A 20605-nucleotide genomic window follows, 5' to 3' on the forward strand; every position below is an offset into this window, starting at 1 on the left:
ATACAGGCCAGACCGGGCCCAGGGTCCGATAATAGATCTACTCTGGATTGTAACATTACACCACTGCGAGGGGATTTCTCCATTGTTCACCACGGGTTTCTGACTGGTGAAGTGAAAACAGGTATATCCCCCTCCCCCTCTATGGGGAGTGAACGGCCCCGTCCTGGTATCGTTAGCTATCGGAGGAAACACACTTGCCAGGGTAATGCAGTTCACAGGGGAAGCGCTATGTGTAAGAGCTAACATGCACTGATATCCCCAAGGGTCCTCTGAATACAAAGGAGCTGGCTCAGTGTATAGTTGAGGTCGGGCGGCGGCACATGCCACACAGTCCCCTAAATCTTGTTCTTTGGCATTTTGCAACATCCAATCAAGCCAGATATTACTCTCGTGATACCCCGTGGCTTTCTCGATCACCTCTTACGGTTTCAATTTGGTATAGTCAACCCCTACCACTTCCCCGGTTGCACCTTACCTGCTGAGGTGTCCACAGTCCCCGTGACTGCCACAACTGGAAAGCTAGTGGTCGGCACCCTAATGTTAATCTTAATAAACGCCTTGGTGTCAGTTCCTGCATGCTCCACTCCGAGAACCAAATATATTTTGTCCACACCGTAAGGAGAGGTGTCCCAACCTCCGACAGACAAGGTAAGTGGATTCTGGGAGGAGCTGAAATCTCGTTGGAACTTAAACGAGCTCCACATAGTGGCATTTGGTCCCCACGGGAGTACGGGCTGCCACTGTCCCGTATACGCTCGGACCTCGTCCCATCCCGGGCACCACCTCTCACCCGGCAGACGTCCCATCAGGCCACACATCCTATCTACATCTGGAGTGTGACACACATACAGGTTGTAATCCCTCCACGAGCCATTATATCTCCCGCAAGCTATGACCGAGCATAAGTCAAACGTGAAAGCAGTATGTGACCCTTTGATATAATCCAATTCAATACCCCCTCCCTGCTTCAGGCAGGCGTCCTCTTTTTGTGTCACCTGCCTTCTCGCTGTGGAAATGGAGACTCGACGCCAACCAGGGAAACCTGTAGCAACATACAACACACATATCATTATTCCACCAATTCCCATATACCATTTCATTCTACTATCATCTCCCCAGACCTTTCTCTGTGACCCTGTCATCTTGGTACGAGTGGTAGAAGCCACTCTGTGTCCTATCCCCCCTTTTGTTACAGTATTCTTCAGTTCTTTCCCCTAAAAGTCTATTCCCCTGGCGCCGTCCTTTGTCTCCTTTACTCGCTCGTAGTCCCGCCGTGTCCTGGGGTCCGCTCCTGGCACCGGTCCGGCTGGTGCTGGTCCTCCTTCCGTCCACACTGGGGAAAGCTCCTCCTTCCCGGTTTGGATGAGGTCCGTCAGCGACCTCCCTGGCTCCTGCGCTGGTGTACACTGGCTCCAATGGTCCACGTCTCTCCTTTGTCCCTCAGGCGGACCGCATGGCTCGTTCTCTCCACCACCTGATGAGGACCCGTCCACCTTGGCTCCGACCACTTTCGCTTGATGACCTTCAGCAGCACCCACTCCGCCTGGGGCAGGTTCTGGTCCAGCGGGTGCAGGTCCCTCCGTTCTCCGACTCTATTGGAGAATTCTGAAACGAGAGCTCGCAATTCATCAAAATACACTCTGTGATCTTTGGGCCACTTTTCCCCTTCCGGGACCGCAGGCCCCGCGGCTGGTCCTGGAAACTGTATCCCCGTCAGCAGCTCGTATGGGGTGAACCCAGTGGTCTGATTTAACGAGCATCGAATCGTCATGAGTGCCAGTGGCAGTGCATCCACCCAGTTCAATTTAGTCTGTAATCCCATTGTCTGACCTGATTTTCTCGGGGAAGCCGTGTCTGGGAATGTACTGGTTCACTAAACACTTGATCACTGTCTGACTGTCCTCCCTTGTTGCCGGCCAGGCTTCTGGCCACCCTGTGAACATGTCCACACACACTAACATGTAGCGGCACCCCCGTACTGTTTCCCCCATGTCCGTGTAGTCTATCACTATCTCTTGTCCAGGTCTCGTCGTCATGGGGAACGCCCCCATCTCAGATTTGATCGTCGGTTTTGGATTGTGGTGAGTGCAGATGGTGCATGTCCTAGTGTAGTTACGTACCATGTCTACCATAAACGGGTGCCACCAATGGGAACTGGAGCTGCCCCTTGGTTTGGGTATCCTCTGCCCCTTGCAGTGTTCTGTGGGCTCTCTCTGGACCAGTGGTTCGGGTCACCACACGTAAAGCAGGCTCCGTATGGGACTTGGGCTCCTGGAGCCCCTCTGCCTCTACCCCGCCCCCTCCCCCTACCATAACCTCCCCTTGGAGTCCCTGGTCGATAAGGCGCGGTGAATGCCCTCTGGCCATCGTGAAGTTGGGGTGCCCATGTGGGAACAGAGTATAAGTCGGGTGTGTCAGGTTCTCCCGAGCCTAGGGCTGCCATCTGTCTGTGTTTCTTTTTCCCTTCATCGGACCTCACTTTGGCTTCACCCAGCTGTAAGCGCAACAGTTTCTCTTTCAGTTCCTGTATCTGTTTGTCTTTCTCTGTCTCCTTGTCTTTAGCCCTCTGTAAATGATGCACTACATGTCTTTCCCATACGTGTGATTCACTACCTGGCAAGTCAGGATTTGCCATCATTGCCTCTTTTATTTTCTCTGGAAGTCCCTCTAAGACCGCCCTTCTAAACCACTCCTGCTGCAGACCTCCCTTCCCCGGGTGGTGCCCTGTGTGTTTGGTCCATGTTTCTTTACATGCTTCTAGATACTGTCTAGCAGAGATGGGGACAAGTCACACATGGTCAAGTCCAAGCAAGTCTCAAGTCTAAACCATCAAGTCTCGAGTCAAGTCTCAAGTCACAGTTCAGATAAATCAAGCAAGTCAAGTCAAGTCAAGGGTTCACCCTAAGCAAGTCAAGTCGAGTCCTTATACGTTTCAAGTCAAGTCACAGTACTAAAGAGATGAACACACACACACACTGTCCTCTGTTTCTGACGTGCGCTCGGTGAGAAGCTCGATTTCAAAATCAAATATTTTTCTCCTCCGCGGTACAATTTTTTGGGGGGACGAAGCGGAGGGATCTTGAATCAGCCTGAAGGTTGTATTCGCTATAACAACCGCCTCGCTATACCTTATCCCGCTTATTACATGGCTACCTACCAAATAAATCTATAATTTGACACAAAATATTGATTTCAAAAGGAATTTATTGATTTAAAAACGATTGTATTGCTTCCTCTAAAGAAAATAGTCCGTTCTGTCTCTGGTTAGAATCCTGCTGCGTCAATTGCAACGCGCTGTTTTTCAAGGCAACGGTCTGTTATCAAGAAATAACACGCATATAAACTAATAAACTAATTATTGTGACTGAAAAACTGCCTAATATGTAATTACGCTGTAATTATTCTTGTCTGTATGAGTAAAAAAAAAAACTTCGAAATGTTTAGGTGCTAGTAATCACGTCGGCGCCTCCATGTTAGCCTTTCACGCAATAAAGTTAACTGTTATGGTGTAAGCACAATGCTTTTTAGTTTCCACACGCAGTTCGCAAACACTTGAAAATGCCCACATTTAATACAGACATTATATCCTACGTGTAATAATATACATGCCCGCTCATTTTAAGATGCCCATCAACATTAAAATTCAGGCTATGCCACTGTTATCGTCAAATTCCCTTACATCTATTTACCAGACGTATTCGGTAATGATAATGGTCACATTTCTAACAAGAAAAAAAAAAAACATAATATGCAACCAAGGCCAAATTATGACAAACAAAAGATGAATTCATTACATTAGTAACTTAATCGTTATAGATCTTAGTGAAACTGAATATAAAGAGATTACTTTCTTACCTTTCCTTGTGGTTCTTAAAATAACGAATTAAATTTGACGGTGTTGCATATTTTGCATGTGGCAAATCTTTTTTTATTCACACGGTCCAGGTCAAAGTCCTTGTATCCAAGCGATACTATTTGTGGAGCTCGACTAACGTTACTGTCTGCCATGTTTGGCGCGGTTTGAATTGTGCAGCGTTAAGGGCACATACGATGATTAGTGGTGCTGATGTCACAACATATAAAATAATTTTATTGCTGTTTGTTTATTATAAGTTCAAGTCATTGTCGAGTCTTCCACTTAAAGTCAAGTCAAGTCTCAAGCAACTTGTTCTCAAGTCAAAGTCAAGTCAAGTCATTTTCATACTTTAATCAAGCAAGTCACAAGTCCTGAAAATGGTGACTCGAGTCAAGTCATGTGACTCGAGTCCCCCACCTCTGCTGTCTAGGGTGTTGGTCTTTTTCCCAAGGTAACTTAGGCATCGGGGCCCCAGCGGGCAAGGGAAATCGTTCCCTCAGGGCCGTGGCTATGCGCCCGACCACATGACTGAAAGAGGTGTCGTCAGGGCTCCGCCTAGTGGCGGCCCCTTTTTCTATCTCAGTCATAGCCTGGGCGGACATGGCTCGGGCGGCTACTGCCCTCCAGTCCCCCAGTGCCAACATTTGACCGCCTGTGAGTTTATCAAATTGTGCCAACCATAGTCCACCTCCCTCTCCCATCGGGGGTAATTTATCTACCAGTGCCTGTACGTCTCCCAGCCCCAATGGTTTATATCGCTGACAGTATCTGTTCGCCGCCTCCCACTCTAAAGAGAGGCAGCTGAAACCCAACACCACTAGCTTCCCCTACTTGTGACCGCGTATACATTTTATTTTTAGTCCTTTGAGCCGATTCTACACAACAGTTTGACAGCTTATACACTCAATGTATCCACAGCTTCCTATTATATAGCTACGTAAGGTTGTAGCCAGCAAAGTTTTTGTCTGTTCTGAACCTCAGGCATAATGCATTTTGATTGTTATGGGAGGCGAATGCAGGACCTGTTGTTTCGGAGACCGTGTCTCTAACCACTACGCTATTATACAAGGGTCGGTCGGTAAGAGACATTCGCTCTTTTGGCAAAAAAGTGCCCTGAGCATTGCCTACAATATTCAGAAAAAAGGTTTCTGTTATGTTTTATGCCATTTAATTGAATGTCGGCAAACATGTCAGTGAACAAAATACTTTATTTAATGAAACCCTTGCTGATAATAAATCTCTAATCAGCATTTTGTCATTCATAGCTTAAAAACATATCTTTCTAGTTATCTGTCATAAGCAGGCTAACATTACCACAATTCAAATATTATGGCGACACTATAAATTTGGGAGCCAAGCTTAAGTTACCATTGTAGCCTATTGCCTAAACTCGTTCAAATGCTTCCGTCACAGTGGTCAATTAATGAAAATGTTTTGTGAAAAACAGACCTTTGGTGGTAATATTAAACTAATATCCTTTAGTAATACTAGCCCTATTCAACTATGACGAGACAGTCATTTTTGAATCTTTTAAAACAGCACGTCCTCTAATAAATCATTGCTGTTCTGCATTTTTTTAAATATGACTGCACATTATTCATTTTTAAAATGTATCTCCTTGAGTCACCTTTGGCGCTTGAAATGCTCAGTCTGATTATATGTGTGTTAGGAAATTAATTTGAATATTTTAATGTTACAGACACACTTGAATGGCTGATAGGATGGCCCACACCTACTCACCAAGCTGAACAGTCATAGGTATACTACGACCAAGATGGCGGCGAGAGTACATTGCGAGGCTCAGCATCTACCCAGTTTTTGCAAATTAGCAGTAATTTACTTAATAGCTCTTAGCTTATTCACTCAGTACAGACTAGCACCTACTCTATACAGTCAACAAGAATTCCTGGACATTGGATCACAATGCACAGAGAGAGTTTTTGACAACTTCAAGTTCCACCAGATATTCCGTAGACGCCTCGGGAGACATTATTCATATCGCCTAATGGAAATGCCTAGAGGCAGCTTTGAAATCGTAAACAAAGGCGTGGGAAGCGTGGAGGCATCTGGGCTAGGCTAATGCTAGCCCCCCATTGGCCATCACTACTAATAGAATTTAGTGGTAACATACAGTATAGTGGTTAAATAATAAAGAACCTGCACGAATAAAAGGAGAAAATAAATTCTATATTTATTAGAATAATGCAGCAGAGTTTTCCTAATTTAATGAATATTCCAAAATATTCTCACTGTAAAACTGGTTACAAGCTGATGAATGCATTGAAGGGTGTGTCTACCTAGCAAAGATCATGTTTCCAATGCATGGGATAACCCCCATGCCAGATGGTCAATGTAAACATTCCTTTGGTTACCAGAGCACAACCTACTGAAAGAGAGAATCTAAACACAGATGTTCCTATTGCGCTCTTACCTACAGTGTGGGGGAACAAGTATTTGATACACTGCCGATTTTGTAGGTTTTCCCACTTACAAAGCAAGTAGAAGTCTGTAATTTCTATCATAGGTACTCTTCAACTGTGAGTGATGGAATCTAAAACAAAAATCCAGAAAATCCCATTGTATGATTTTTAAGTAATTAATTTGCCTTTTATTGCATGACATAAGTATTTGATACATCAGAAAAGCAGAACTTAATATTTGGTACAGAAACCTTTGTTTGCAATTACAGAGATCATACGTTTCCTGTAGTTCTTGACCAGGTTTGCACACACTGCAGCAGGGATTTTGGCCCACTCCTCCATACAGACCTTCAGGTTTCAGGCTGTGGCTGGGCAATATGGACTTTCAACTCCCACCAAAGATTTTCTATTGGGTTCAGGTCTGGAGCCTGGCTAGGCCACTCCAGGGCCTTGAGATGCTTCTTACGGAGCCACTCCTTAGTTGCCCTGGCTGTGTTTCGGGTCGTTGTCATGCTGGAAGACCCAGCCACAACCCATCTTCAATGCTCTTACTGAGGGAAGGAGGTTGTTGGCCAAGATATACATGACCTCATCCATCCTCCCCTCAATATGTTGCAGTCGTCCTGTCCCCTATGCAGAAAAGCATCCCCAAAGAATGATGTTTCCACCTCCATGCTTCACGGTTGGGATGGTGTTCTTGGGGTTGTACTCATCCTTCTTCTTTCTCCAAACACGGCGAGTGCAGTTTAGACCAAAAAGCTCTATTTTTGTCTCATCGGGCCACATGACCTTCTCCCATTCCTCCTCTGGATCATCCAGATGGTCATTGGCAAACTTCAGACGGGCCTGGGCATGCCCTGGCTTGAGCAGGGGGACCTTGCGTGCGCTGCAGTATTTTAATCCATGACGGCGTAGTGTGTTACTAATGGTTTTCTTTGAGACTGTGGTCCCAGCTCTCTCCAGGTCATTGACCAGGTCCTGCCGTGTAGTTATGGGCTGATCCCTCACCTTCCTCATGATCACTGATGCCCCACGAGGTGAGATCTTGCATGGAGCCCCAGACCGAGTGAGATTGACCGTCATCTTGAACTTCTTCCATTTCATTATTTTTTTAAACATATTTTTATTGTTTTTGTTCTAGTACATCACCATCCAACACTTACATCATAAACATATGGCAGAAGTTAAAACAGTAATTAAAACAAATAATAATCCTGAAAGGACCAAAATAAGTGAATGAATAAATAAATCTAGATAGCCAGAAATAAGTACATATTAAAGAAAATGTAAATAAAATAAATACATCTTGATGTATACTACAGCGTAAATTCCCAACACACCTCAGACATGTTTCAGTATCTTATTCTCCCACTACCTCCTCCATTTCTCCACTCCTTAACAGTTCCAGAAAACATTCTTCCAACATAAGGCTATACAGCATGTGGCCTGTAGCAAACAAAGGTCAACCATTTTTCTTTCTTTACAAGATAAAGTGCAGTCATCTGGATAAATGCCTAAAATACATAACTTAGGGCAAAAAGGTACAGGGGAAGTTGTGATGTGAGATATATAATTTAATACTGAGCTCCAAAATTTTTGAATCTCTTTACATGTCCATAAGTAGTGATATAATGTACCCTGGTGAGTATTACACTTATAACATAGATCCAATATACAGGTGCTGGTCATAAAATTAGAATATCACAAAAAAGTTTATTTATTTCAATAATTCCATTCAAAAAGTGAAACTTTTATATATTATATTCATTTTTGTATATTATTTTCATTCATTACACACAGACTGATATATTTCAAATGTTTATTTATTTTAAGTGGGATGATTATAACTGACAACTAATAAAAATCCCAAATTCAGTATCTCAGAAAATGTGAATATTACTTAAGACCAATATAAAAAAAATTAGAAATTTTGGCCAACTGAAAAGTATGAACATGAAAAGTATGAGCATGTACAGCACTCAATACATAGTTGGGGCTCCTTTTGCCTGAATTAATGCAGCAATGCGGCGTGGCATGGAGTCGATCAGTCTGTGACACTGCTCAGGTGTTATGAGAGCCCAGGTTGCTCTGATAGCCTGCAGCTCTTCTGCATTGTTGGGTCTGGCATATCGCATCTTCCTCTTCACAATACCCCATAGATTTTCTATAGGGTTAAGGTCAGGCGAGTTTGCTACGACCAAGGTTTGCAAACACACTTGAATGTGTAACCCTAACCCTCATATACATCTTGTAGTTTCACTAACCCTAACCCTATATTGCAGTATAGTCTGGTCCTTAAACCAGGTACTGGTAGCTTTGGCACTGTGTGCAGGTGCCAAGTCCTGTTAGAAAATGAAATCTGCATCTCCATAAAGTTGGTCAGCAGCACGAAGCATGAAGTGCTCTAAAACTTCCTGGTAGATAGCTGCGTTGACTTTGGACCTCAAAAAATACAGTGGACCAACACCAGCAGATGACATGGCACCAAACCATCACTGACTGTGGAAACTTTACACTGGACTTCAAGCAACGTGGATTCTGTGCCCCTCCTCTCTTCCTCCAGACTCTGAGACTTTGATTTCCAAAGGAAATGCTAAATGTACTTTCATCAGAGAACATAACTCAGCAGCAGTCCAGTCCTTATTGTCTTTTGCCCAGACGAGACGCTTCTGACGCAGTGTCTTGTTCAAGAGTGGCTTGACACAAGGAATGCGACAGCTGAAACCCATGCCTTGCATATGTCTGTGCGTGGTGGTTCTTGAAGCACTGGTTCCAGCTGCAGTCCACTCTTTGTGAATCTCCCCCACATTTTTGAATGGGTTTTGTTTCACAATCCTCTCCAGGGTGCGGTTATCCCTATTGCTTGTACACTTTTTTCTACCACATCTTTTCCTTCCCTTCGCCTCTCTATTAATGTGCTTGGACACAGAGCTCTGTGAACAGCCAGCCTCTTTAGCTATGACCTTTTGTTTCTTGCCCTCCTTGTGCAAGGTGTCAATGGTCATCTTTTGGACAGCTGTCAAGTCAGCAGTCTTCCCCATGATTGTGTTGCCTACAGAACTAGACTGAGAGACCATTTAAAGGCCTTTGCAGGTGTTTTGGGTTAATTAGCTGATTAGAGTGTGGCACCAGGTTTATTCAATATTGGACATTTTCACAATATTCTGAGATACTGAATTTGGGGTTTTCATTAGTTGTCAGTTATAATCATCAAAATTAAAAGAAATAAACACTTGAAATATATCAGTCTGTGTGGAATGAATGTATACATTATACAAGTTTCACCTTTTGAATGGAATTACTGAAATACACTTTTTGATGATATTGAAATTTTATGACCAGCACCTGTATTAGGATAACATTTATTTAATTGTACAGGGGAGATGTATTTCCGCATTGTCCAATTGAATTGTATCATTCTCAATCGAGTGTTGATGGTTTGAGTGTGTGTTTTTAAACATATTTTACACCATTCAACAAATATCTTCTTGTAAGTCATGTATCCACTCATGTCTTTTACTATCAGAGTTTTCCTTATGGTTTTCAACCAGCATGTAATAAAACTGGGAGACCAGTCTTTGACCAAAAACGTTTTTTGTAACATCAGGGTATCTGCACATTTTGTAACAGCAAATTTAATAACTTTTAAGACCTTTTTAAGTCCTCTAAAAGGAAAATTTAAGACTTCACCACAACAACCAAAAACTGAAAAATTTTCAATGCGACAACACAATGATGTGGCGAAGCATTAGCACAGCACAACTCACAAAGAGCCACGCTCCAGACAAGTCACAGGGACGAAGCGTTAACCGTTTCTTAAAAAAACTTTTATAGCAAGTCCTGATTCCTGCTGAACCCTGACATGGTTGATTATGGATGAACTTTCAGCCTTTAAGGTACTTCAAGTAATTTCTAAATTTTGGCCCCTAGCAGTTGGAAAAAGACACGGAAGACAGCCCCAGGACATTACAAAAGCCCACAAATACACAAGTTAATGTGGCTGTCAAATAGCCTTGTTGAGGTGGGTTTAGGGGTTCTCCCCCAAGGAAAGGTTTAGGGACAGATTAGTGTTTTCCATGTCATTTCAGACACAGATAAATGCAATAATCTATGCATAGACGTAATGATTGAAGATCCAGTCAGACAATTGTAGGAAAGATCAGGATCAGAAATTTATTTAAAAGTGCTTTGTTCAGTTACTACTAACAGTATACAAACAATAGCATGAAAACAGTCATGCTTACATAGGATGAGAAAAAAAATTGAGAAACGGCTTTGGACTAACCTATAAAGCTGCTCAAACAAAAAAGGAACTAGGCCCAGTCAGTAACATTCAGCAAATAAATCAAATAAATAAACTAAATAAATCACCAAAGGTATGTAAACTTTCAAGTTCTGAAACTAAAAGCCCTCATGACAATTTTGTCAATTCTACAATCTTGTTTTCAATTTCTGCATCCAACTCAATAAGTTCTTTATGTTTATCTTTAGCTCGTCTCCTCAAAGAATTGGATTCTGTGATCAATGTGGCCATTTTACTACCACATGAACTTTCGGCTTGCACTGCCATTCTATCTGCATCATTCTCCAAAGATGTGCAAATTTCTCGAATTGATTTTTTCTTTTGCTTTAGCTCTTTCAGGTCCTCTTCGACATACTTTCTTTTCTTGGAGTTTTCTTCTGTCTCTCTCTTCTTTTTTTCCTCTTCCAAGTGTGCCCGGTAACGACTCCGTGCTGAGGAACAGTAACTGATTAGCTCTTTTGTAAGTGGCACTCGTGTCACCCCTCCACAAACATTCACTTGATCACAGATGAGCCTTTGAACAACAACTGTCTCCTCAGACATGTTGCACGTCTCCACTTCTTTGTTGATTGAGAAGCCCCGCTCCACTTCAGCTTGTCCATGTGAGAGGAGTAGTAACTTCTTGCAGAAGTTCCACAGGTCAGTGTAGGAACTAAGATTCTGAGACAGGAATGCATCAACCCTGGACACTGAAGGCTGGAAATTGGCAAAATCCAGCGATTTGGCCTCATTGGAAAGGGCCTTCTCAAACTGTTGAGAAATCACATCACCCGTAATAATGCATAAAGAAGAGCCAGTGTGAATAAAAAATTTGCATCACAACATAAAAGGCAAAGTTGCGTTCTTTTAAAGAGCCCAATCCACCCCGATTCTATCCATTTTCTGTTAATCCCTCTTCCATGAGAAATATTTGTACTAAAGAAAATCCCAGAGTTCTGCAGCTCATTGGTTTGCACTCAAGTTATATGCCAACCTGCCCTATTTAAAAAAAAATAGGGCAGGTTGGCATGGCCTGTTTTAATAGACTACATAACCTTATCATTTGAAGTCAGTGAAATAGTATCAAATATGTACACAGAAGTGGGAATACATGTTGAATTTTATGTTACAGGTTATGTTATAGATATTGGTCTTAAAACTGATACAAATGGGATGATTTGTGTAAACAGTGAGTGCCATTCTATTCTTATTCCTGTAATTTACCAGAAGATATCCCGCCTGTCAACTGTTTGTCCAGCAAAAACTTCTCAATGAGGCGTTTCAGTTTCTGTAGGCATTCGTCAGGGCTGGAATACATTTTTCTTGGGTCCAGACACATCATGTTATGGACAGTTGCATATTTTAGAGGGCACTTATCCAGTGCCTTCTTGCATATTTTTGAAAGCGCACCCTGGCATTCTTTTCTAAACTGCAGCACAACAAGCTCGCTCACCTTGCCCTTGGCCCCTGACAGTCCCTGACAAAAAAAACATTGGTTTGTCAAATCTACAACAAATCTGTCCCTACATGGTCTGCAATAATTAAGCATAAGATACACTAGTTAGGGTGAGATTAAAGGCGCACATTCAGAACATGCCTCTCCACACACACACACACACACACACACACACACACACACACACACACACACACACACACACACACACACACACACACACACACACACACACACACACACACACACACACACACACACACACACACACACAGTCAATGTTGATATCTACATGTCATTGTGAACTTCTTTCATGAAACTGAATATACCCACCTTAATAACAGCTGCTGCACCCATGCCGATGTCAACATCTTTTGTGCCAAGCCAAAGCTTCTGGTCTGTGACATCGAGCCTCACCAGCTTATACGGACTTGTGGGCAATGCATCGCGCTTGATGAATCGTTTGAGAAGGCTCTAGTAAAATAAATATATATATATATATATATATATATATATATTGGAGTTAGATCAGTGAACTTGTGTACTAAAGGTGTTGTGCATTATGACAAATAATTACCCTTATCAAATCCTCCAAGTCATTCCACAGGAAAGGCATCATGGGAGCATCTTTTTGATACTTTTCCAGAAATGGTTGAAAGGCTCTTGCTATGAACATAAAGAAGTGGAGTTTGGAACAGATAAAAGGATCCTTTCTTGCCTCAGAGAGGGTGTTGAAGGATGCATTCCCTGGGTTCTTCACCTTCTTTGTTGACACTTGGTCAACAAACTTCTCAATAGACGGCCACATTTCAATGGCCCTCTCTGCAGCAGGCACATTTTCAAGCCAACGATGGCCACAGAAGGATAAGGGGAATGTGGATGACAGGGTTGCAGATGTGAAATCCTCTCTTCTTGCTGGGGCATTATTAAAGAGATAGTGGAGAGATCTCAGCACCTTTTCTACATGCCACACCTCAAATCCACCTTTAAATGAATTGTGTAGGGTGTGGATACCACAGCTTCCCACAACTTGGAGTTGAATCCCCCCAACTAACTTTGGTCTGGGGACTACCATACCTCAGACTACCAAAGAGGTATGTGAGCAAAAGTCATCAACAAAAATTTGATGACTGACATGGACTGTGACACTGTCCATGTCAGTCACTAATATATATATATATATATATATATATATATATATATATATATATATATATAATTTTTTTTTTTTTTTATTGGTTAAGTATTTTAACATATTCAAAGCATTTTAAATGTTATTTTGAGTCTTACCTTAAAATGCTCCAGCAAGTCTTCTGCCGTTGAGTGGCCCAAAAACTGAGAACCAAGATAGCGAGATCTGACAATTGGGGCGCCAGTCTCGTCGGTTGACCAGTGTCTGACATGCAAGTCCAACTGTTTATTTTTTGTTGTTGTGTTCATGGACTCATCGAACATTATGACGAAAGTGTCCTTGTTTGCTCGTGAAATTAAATCCTTCGTTAGGTATGGGGCAATACCAAATCGTGCTAAGTATGCAGTTTTGTCCCTCCCACATGTGAACGTACTCGCACAATCTGAGTCAGGGAACATTGCTTGAAAAACCAGGTGGATGTCCTCATTTGAGGTGTACGAGTGGTGGCGGCTTACGGTTTGAAAAACCCACAGTATTTCGGCCTTAAGTGTAGCTACATTCGCAAAGCTGCCGAAGGCATTGCTTGATAAAGTGGACGGCCTTGTGGAAGGCTGAGAGGTCGAAGTGCTCGGTTCATCACGAGATGAGAACATACTTATGGGCAAACTACTTGCCTGCGACGACACATACTTCTTGTGCTTCTCTCCTTTCATATGCGAGTCGAGCGCTAGGTGGCCCATTGTCCCCAGCTGTATAGTTTTTTTACATAAAGCACATCTCGCTTCATGGTTGCTGGCTGTTTTCTTCAGCCACCCCCGATACTTTTCCTCCTCCAACCAGTTATCATTAAATACACATTTGCCCATGCTTGCGAATTAGCTAAATGCTGTGATAGCGATCCCATCAACGCAACGCATTCGTCAGTCACTTACTCGAATGTCACCTATAGATGCAGATTGCACCCACATAAATCGAAGTGCTGCCCCCAAATGGTGTGCTGGTCAAATTGAAATTTAAGGTCCCACATGAAATTTAAGACCTCCTTACCGAAACTTCCAGAATTCAAGACATTTTCAGACCTTAAAAATGGAAAATGTTATTTAAGACGTTTTAAGACTTTTTAGGTTGTTGCACTGAATTGTTTAAGTGTGCCAGAATAAAACTTCTAAGTTGTAAATACTTAAAGAAGTGTTTCTGCGGTATATTAAACTTTGCCTTTACCTCATTGAATGACATCAGAGTATGATCATCATATACATCTTGTAGTTTCACTATGCCCTTGGTCCATCATGCTTAAAAAACCCATGTCGTTCTTAGCCGGGGTAAAGTTTTCATTCCCTAGATTGGGGAGAAACAGGACAACCCTGGAGAGTCATCCAGCATTTTTTGCACTTCATGCCAAACAACAAACAGTGTTTTTTACAAAAGGATTAGTAGTACTTTTCTTTAATGTTTTAAAAGATGCTGAGTATAGATAGTTATTCAATGACCCTTTGAGGACAGTTTTTCAATTTCTACCCAGGGCAAGAAAGCATCTTTCGAAAACCAAAACATTGTGGTCCTCAGCTGAGCAGCCCAGTAATACCATCCTAGATTTGACAACTGTAGCCCTCCCCTGTCATAAGGTAAATATAATAGGGAGAGTCTGAGTCTTGGCTTCCTATTGTTCCAGATGAAATTAGAAAGAAGCTTTCTGGTCTTAGGAAAAAAGAATGAGGAGGGGCCAGAGGAATTGACTGAAAAAAATATAAACATTTAGGTAATATAGTCATCTTTATTATGTTTATTCTGCCCAGTAAAGAGAGCGGCAGTGTTGTCCACCTAGTGATCTCTTCCGACACCTCTACTACCATGGGTAAGCATACTTATCTTTGGAGTTATTCTGATGCCCAAATATTCAAATCCCTCTGTGGCATTCACGAATGGGTGGGATACTACTGGTTTCTTCCTCTCGTTTATATTTAAAAACATAATAGATGACTTTTCTTTGTTAACTTTGCACCCAGAGATACTACCAAATAGATTGAACAGCTCCAAGAGAGATGGTATTGATTCTGCAAGATGTGATGAAAACACAATAGTATCATCAGCGTACAATGCTGTGTTATGTACAATATCCCCGGTCTTAATACCATGGATTGAGGGTTGTGTCCTTAACACTATTGCTAAAAGTTCCATGGCTATCACAAAAAGTAGAGGTGAAATTGGTGACCCTTGCCTTGTGCCTCGAAATAACTCAAAAGGCTGAGAAATGAGGTTATTAGTAGCTACCTTTGCAGAAGAATCAACAAGTAAAATTTTGATCCATCTACAAAATAATTCACTAAATCCAAAACGCTTGAGCACCTTGAGTAGATAGGGCTATTCGACTCGGTTGAACGCCTTTTCTGCATCAAGTGATAGTATTGCAGTGTCAGGGGACTCTTCACATTTGTCGATTATATTGTGGATCCCTTTTTGGACAAAACCATTCTGGTCTCCATGTATAATGGCTGGTAGAACTCTCTCCAGTCTTATAGACAAAACTTTAGCTATAATCTTTGAATTTTGATTTAAAAGTGATATGGGTCTGTAAGAACCGCTGTCGGGAGACGCTTTGCCTGGTTTTAGAATAAGAGTGATCAGAGCACTACGTAATGAAGCAGGGAGGCAACCTGTTGTAACCCTCCCAGGTCGCAATACGCGGATCCGCGGACTGTGCTCATTTGCATAAATATTTATGAAAATCAAATCGCCATAATCATCTGGTTTCAATGGTATATTATTTGTAGGAACTTTCGTGAAGCGTTCTGTGTATAATTTGGGTTGTCGGTGTATAGTTTGGGTTGCTATGGGAACCACAGCCTGCAGGAAGAAAACTTTTCACCAGGCAATTACATTGACCATGCATCTTAGAAAAGCTAATGTGTAGACAAGAATAGGGATTACAAGGGTGTACATCAGTATATATGATGTTTTGAACCATAATACATTGTTTGTATTATAAATATAATATAAAAAATATATTTTGTCAACATAGTATGGGGGTGTTCTTGAGTTTTTGGGAAGAAGTTGGTCATTTTTCTGAGTTTATAAATTATATAAGTTCAAATGTAACTAGCGATCTAGTGCAGCTATCTGGTGGCCGTTCTGCTTCATTGCATGCAGAAAGAAGTGATATAGACTATCACTATCGCTTTCAACATAATTCTGTTATAGGTGGATAATAAAGGATTCAGCAGTTCACATTAGTTACCCGGTGAGTCCCCTGTGTTCTGTAACCCATCCATCCATCCATCATCTTCCGCTTATCCGGGGCCGGGTCGCGGGGGCAGCAGTCTAAGCAGGGATGCCCAGACTTTCCCCAGACACTTCCTCCAGCTCTTCCGGGGGGACACCGAGGCGTTCCCAGGCCAGCCGGGAGACATAGTCCCTCCAGCGTGTCCTAGGTCTTCCCCGGGGTCTCCTCCCAGTGGGATGGGACCGGAAGGTGTTCCGGAGGCATCCGAAACAGATGCCCAAGCCACCTCAGCTGACCCCTCTCGATGTGGAGGAGCAGCGGCTCTACTCTGAGCTCCTCCCGGGTGACCGAGCTTCTCACCCTATCTCTAAGGGATCGCCCAGCCACTCATTTCGGCCGCCTGTATCCGGGATTTTGTCCTTTCGGTCATGACCCAAAGCTCATGACCATAGGTGAGAGTAGGAACAAAGATTGACCGGTAAATCGAGAGCTTCACCTTGCGGCTCAGCTCTTTCTTCACCACGACAGACCGATACATCAACCACATTACTGCAGAAGCTGCACCGATCCGTCCCGTTCCATCCTTCCCTCACTCGTGAACAGGACACCTAGATACTTAAACTCCACTTGAGGCAGGCACTCTCCACCAACCAGAAGTGGGCAAGCCACCCTTTTCCGACTGAGGACCATGGCCTCGGATTTGGAGGTACTGATTTTCATCCCCACCGCTTCACACTCGGCTGCAAACCATCCAAGTGCATGCTGAAGGTCCTGGCTTGAAGGGGCCAACACGACAACATCATCCGTAAAGAGCAGAGACACAATCGCTTGGTCCCCAAACCTGACACCCTCAGGCCCCTGGCTGCGCCTAGAAATTCTGTCCATAAAAATTACGAACAGAACCGGTGACAAAGGGCAGCCCTGCCGGAGTCCAACATGCAAAGGGAACAAGTCTGACTTACTGCCGGCAATGCGGACCAAGCTCCTGCTTCGGTCGTACAGGGACCTGACAGCCCTTAGCAAAGGACCCAGCACCCCATATTCCCGAAGCACCCTCCACAGGATGCCGCGAGGGACACAGTCGAATGCCTTCTCCAAATCCACAAAACACATGTGGATTGGTTGGGCAAACTCCCATGAACCCTCCATCACCCTGTAGAGGGTATAGAGCTGGTCCAGTGTTCCACGGCCTGGACGAAAACCACACTGTTCCTCCTGAATCCGAGGTTCTACTATCGGCCGTATTCTCCTCTCCAGAACCCTGGCATAGACTTTCCTGGGGAAGCTGAGAAGTGTGATCCCCCTATAGTTGGAACACACCCTCCGGTCCCCCTTCTTAAAAAGAGGGACCACCACCCCGGTCTGCCATCCCAGAGGCACTGTCCCCGACCGCCACGCGATGTTGCACAGGCGTGTCAGCCAAGACAGCCCCACAACATCCAGAGACTTGAGGTACTCAGGGCGGATCTCATCCACCCCCGGTGCCTTGCCACCGAGGAGTTTCTTGACTACCTCTGTGACTTCAGCCCGGGTGATGGACGAGTCCACCTCTGAGCCCTCATCCTCTGCTTCCTCAATGGAAGACGTGACGGCGGGATTGAGGAGATCCTCGAAGTACTCCTTCCACCGCCCGACGACATCCCCAGTTGAGCTCAACAGCTGCCCACCTCTACTGTAAACAGCGTTGGTAGGGCACTGTTTCCCTCTCCTGAGGCGCCGGATGGTTTGCCAGAATCTCTTCGAGGCCAGCCGATAGTCTTTCTCCATGGCCTCACCGAACTCCTCCCAGGCCCGAGTTTTTGCCTCCACAACCACCTGGGCTGCAGTCCGCTTTGCCTGTCGGTACCCGTCAGCTGCCTCAGGAGTCTCACAAGCCAACCAGGCCTGATAGGACTCCTTCTTCAGCTTGACAGCATCCCTTACTTCCGGTGTCCACCACCGGGTTCGGGGATTGCCGCCTCAACAGGCCCCGGAGACATTACGGCCACAGCTCAGAGCGGCCGCTTCGACAATGGCGGTGGAGAACATGGTCCACTCGGACTCAATATCTCAAGCCTCCCTCGGGATCCAGTCGAAGCTCTGCCGTAGGTGGGAGTTAAAAATCTCTCTTACAGGAGACTCGGCTAGACGTTCCCAGCAGACCCTTACAGTACGCCCCCGCCATCGGATCCAACTCACCACCAGGTGGTGATCAGTTGACAGCTCCGCCCCTCTCTTCACCCAAGTGTCCAAGACATACGGCCGCAGGTCAGATGAAACGACAACAAAGTCGATCATCGACCTGCGGCCTAGGGTGTCCTGGTGCCACCTGCACTGATGGACACCCTAATGCTTGAACATGGTGTTCGTTATGGACAAACTGTGACTTGCACAGAAGTCCAATAACTGAACACCGCTCGGGTTCAGATCAGGGGGGCCGTTCCTCCCAATCACGCCCCTCCAGGTGTCACTGTCGTTGCCCACGTGGGCGTTGAAGTCCCCCAGTAGAACGATAGAGTCCCCAGTCGGAGCACTTTCCAGCACCCCTCCCAGGGACTCCAAGAAGGTCGGGGACTCTGCACTGCCGTTCGGCCCGTAGGCACAAACAACAGTGAGAGACCTATTCCTGACCAGTAGGCGCAGGGAAACGACCCTCTCATTCACCGGGGTAAAGTCCAACACATGGCGGCAGAGCTGGGGACCTGTAAGCAAACCCACACCAGCCCCCCGCCTCTCACCATGGGCAACTCCAGAGTGGTGAAGAGTCCATCCTCTCTCAAGGAGTGTGGTTCCAGAGCCCAAGCCGTGCATAGAGGTGATCCCGACTATCTCTAGTCGGAACCTCTCAACCTCACGCACGATCTCAGGCTCCTTCCCCGCCAGCGAGGTGACATTCCACGTCCCTAGAGCTAGTTTCCGTGTCCAGGGATCGGGTTGTCTAGGCCCCTGCCTTCGACTGCCGCCTGATCCTCTCTGCACCGGCCCCTTATGGTCCCTCCTGTGGGTGGTGAGCTCACGGGAAGGCGGCCCATGTCGCACCTTCGGGCTGAGCCTGGCCTGGCCCCATGGGGAAAGGCCCGGCCACCAGGTGCTCGCGTACGAGCCCCAACCCCGGGCCTGGGTCCAGGGTGGGGCCCCGGCTGCGCCATACCAGGCGACGTCACAGAACTCATAATGTTGTTCATCATTAAGGGGGTTTTGAACTCTGTAACCCTTGGATACATTTTTCAGCATCTGCTGAGGTTTCAAACTCATGAGTTTGTCCATCCGACGACACTCGTAGTAGCTGGGTAAATTAATCTGAATCGTATGTTCATCGATCTCAGCTATTGTTTTACCCGGTCAAAACCCCTCCTTCGTCAGTGGAAATCTGTCGAAAGATCCGGAAAAAACATGATCTCTTGACCACCGCAGATAACTTTACATTTGGTCCTAACTGCTCACATCCCTCAAACTTTATCCTAAAAGTGGGCATATCTTTTTCAAGAAACAAAATGTCTCCGTTCCAACATTTGATATGTTGTCTTTGTACTATTTACTATTGAATACAGGGGTTTAAATGATTTGCACATCATTGCATTCTGTTTTATTTACATTTTATGTAGCGTCCCAACATTTTGGAAACAGGGTTGTATTATCAAATCGTGACGTTGGCCAATATTACAATCCCACCTGCCAGGGCAAATTAGAATACACAGATGCTGGTCATAAAATTAGAATATCATCAAAAAGTAGATTTATTTCAGTAATTTCATTCAAAAAGGGAAATTTGTATAATGTAATTGTAATATGAAAGATTCACTTTTTGAATGGAATTACTGAAATAAATAAAATTTTTGATGATATTATAATGTTATGACGGGCACCTGTATCTTTGTTATTTTGACTTTATGGTGCAGTATTATCATTCAAAAAAAGTCTAAATATTTACCATTACCATTAGGATTTTGGTTAGGCATAGGGTAAAATTGAAAAATAAATATACCAAATGAGTGCCTAGCACTGGGATTAAACCTACAATGCTTGAAGCTGTAGCTCACAGTTTAAGCCTAATGTCTGCGTCATTCCACATTTTATTTAAGCATCCAGCCCAAACTTCATTGGCCTTGGATGCCTAAATAAAATAACCTGCCTTGTTGTTACCTCACCATTCCAGAAATAATTGTACAGCATGTTATCCACTCAAGTTTTGTTACATACACTATCTAGCCCCCTGTCACTCTGCTTTGTAGCAAACCAAATGTCTAAGCTTCAGTTTCA

This window comes from Esox lucius, chromosome 19, assembly GCF_011004845.1.
Source record: "Esox lucius isolate fEsoLuc1 chromosome 19, fEsoLuc1.pri, whole genome shotgun sequence".
NCBI lineage: Eukaryota > Metazoa > Chordata > Actinopteri > Esociformes > Esocidae > Esox > Esox lucius.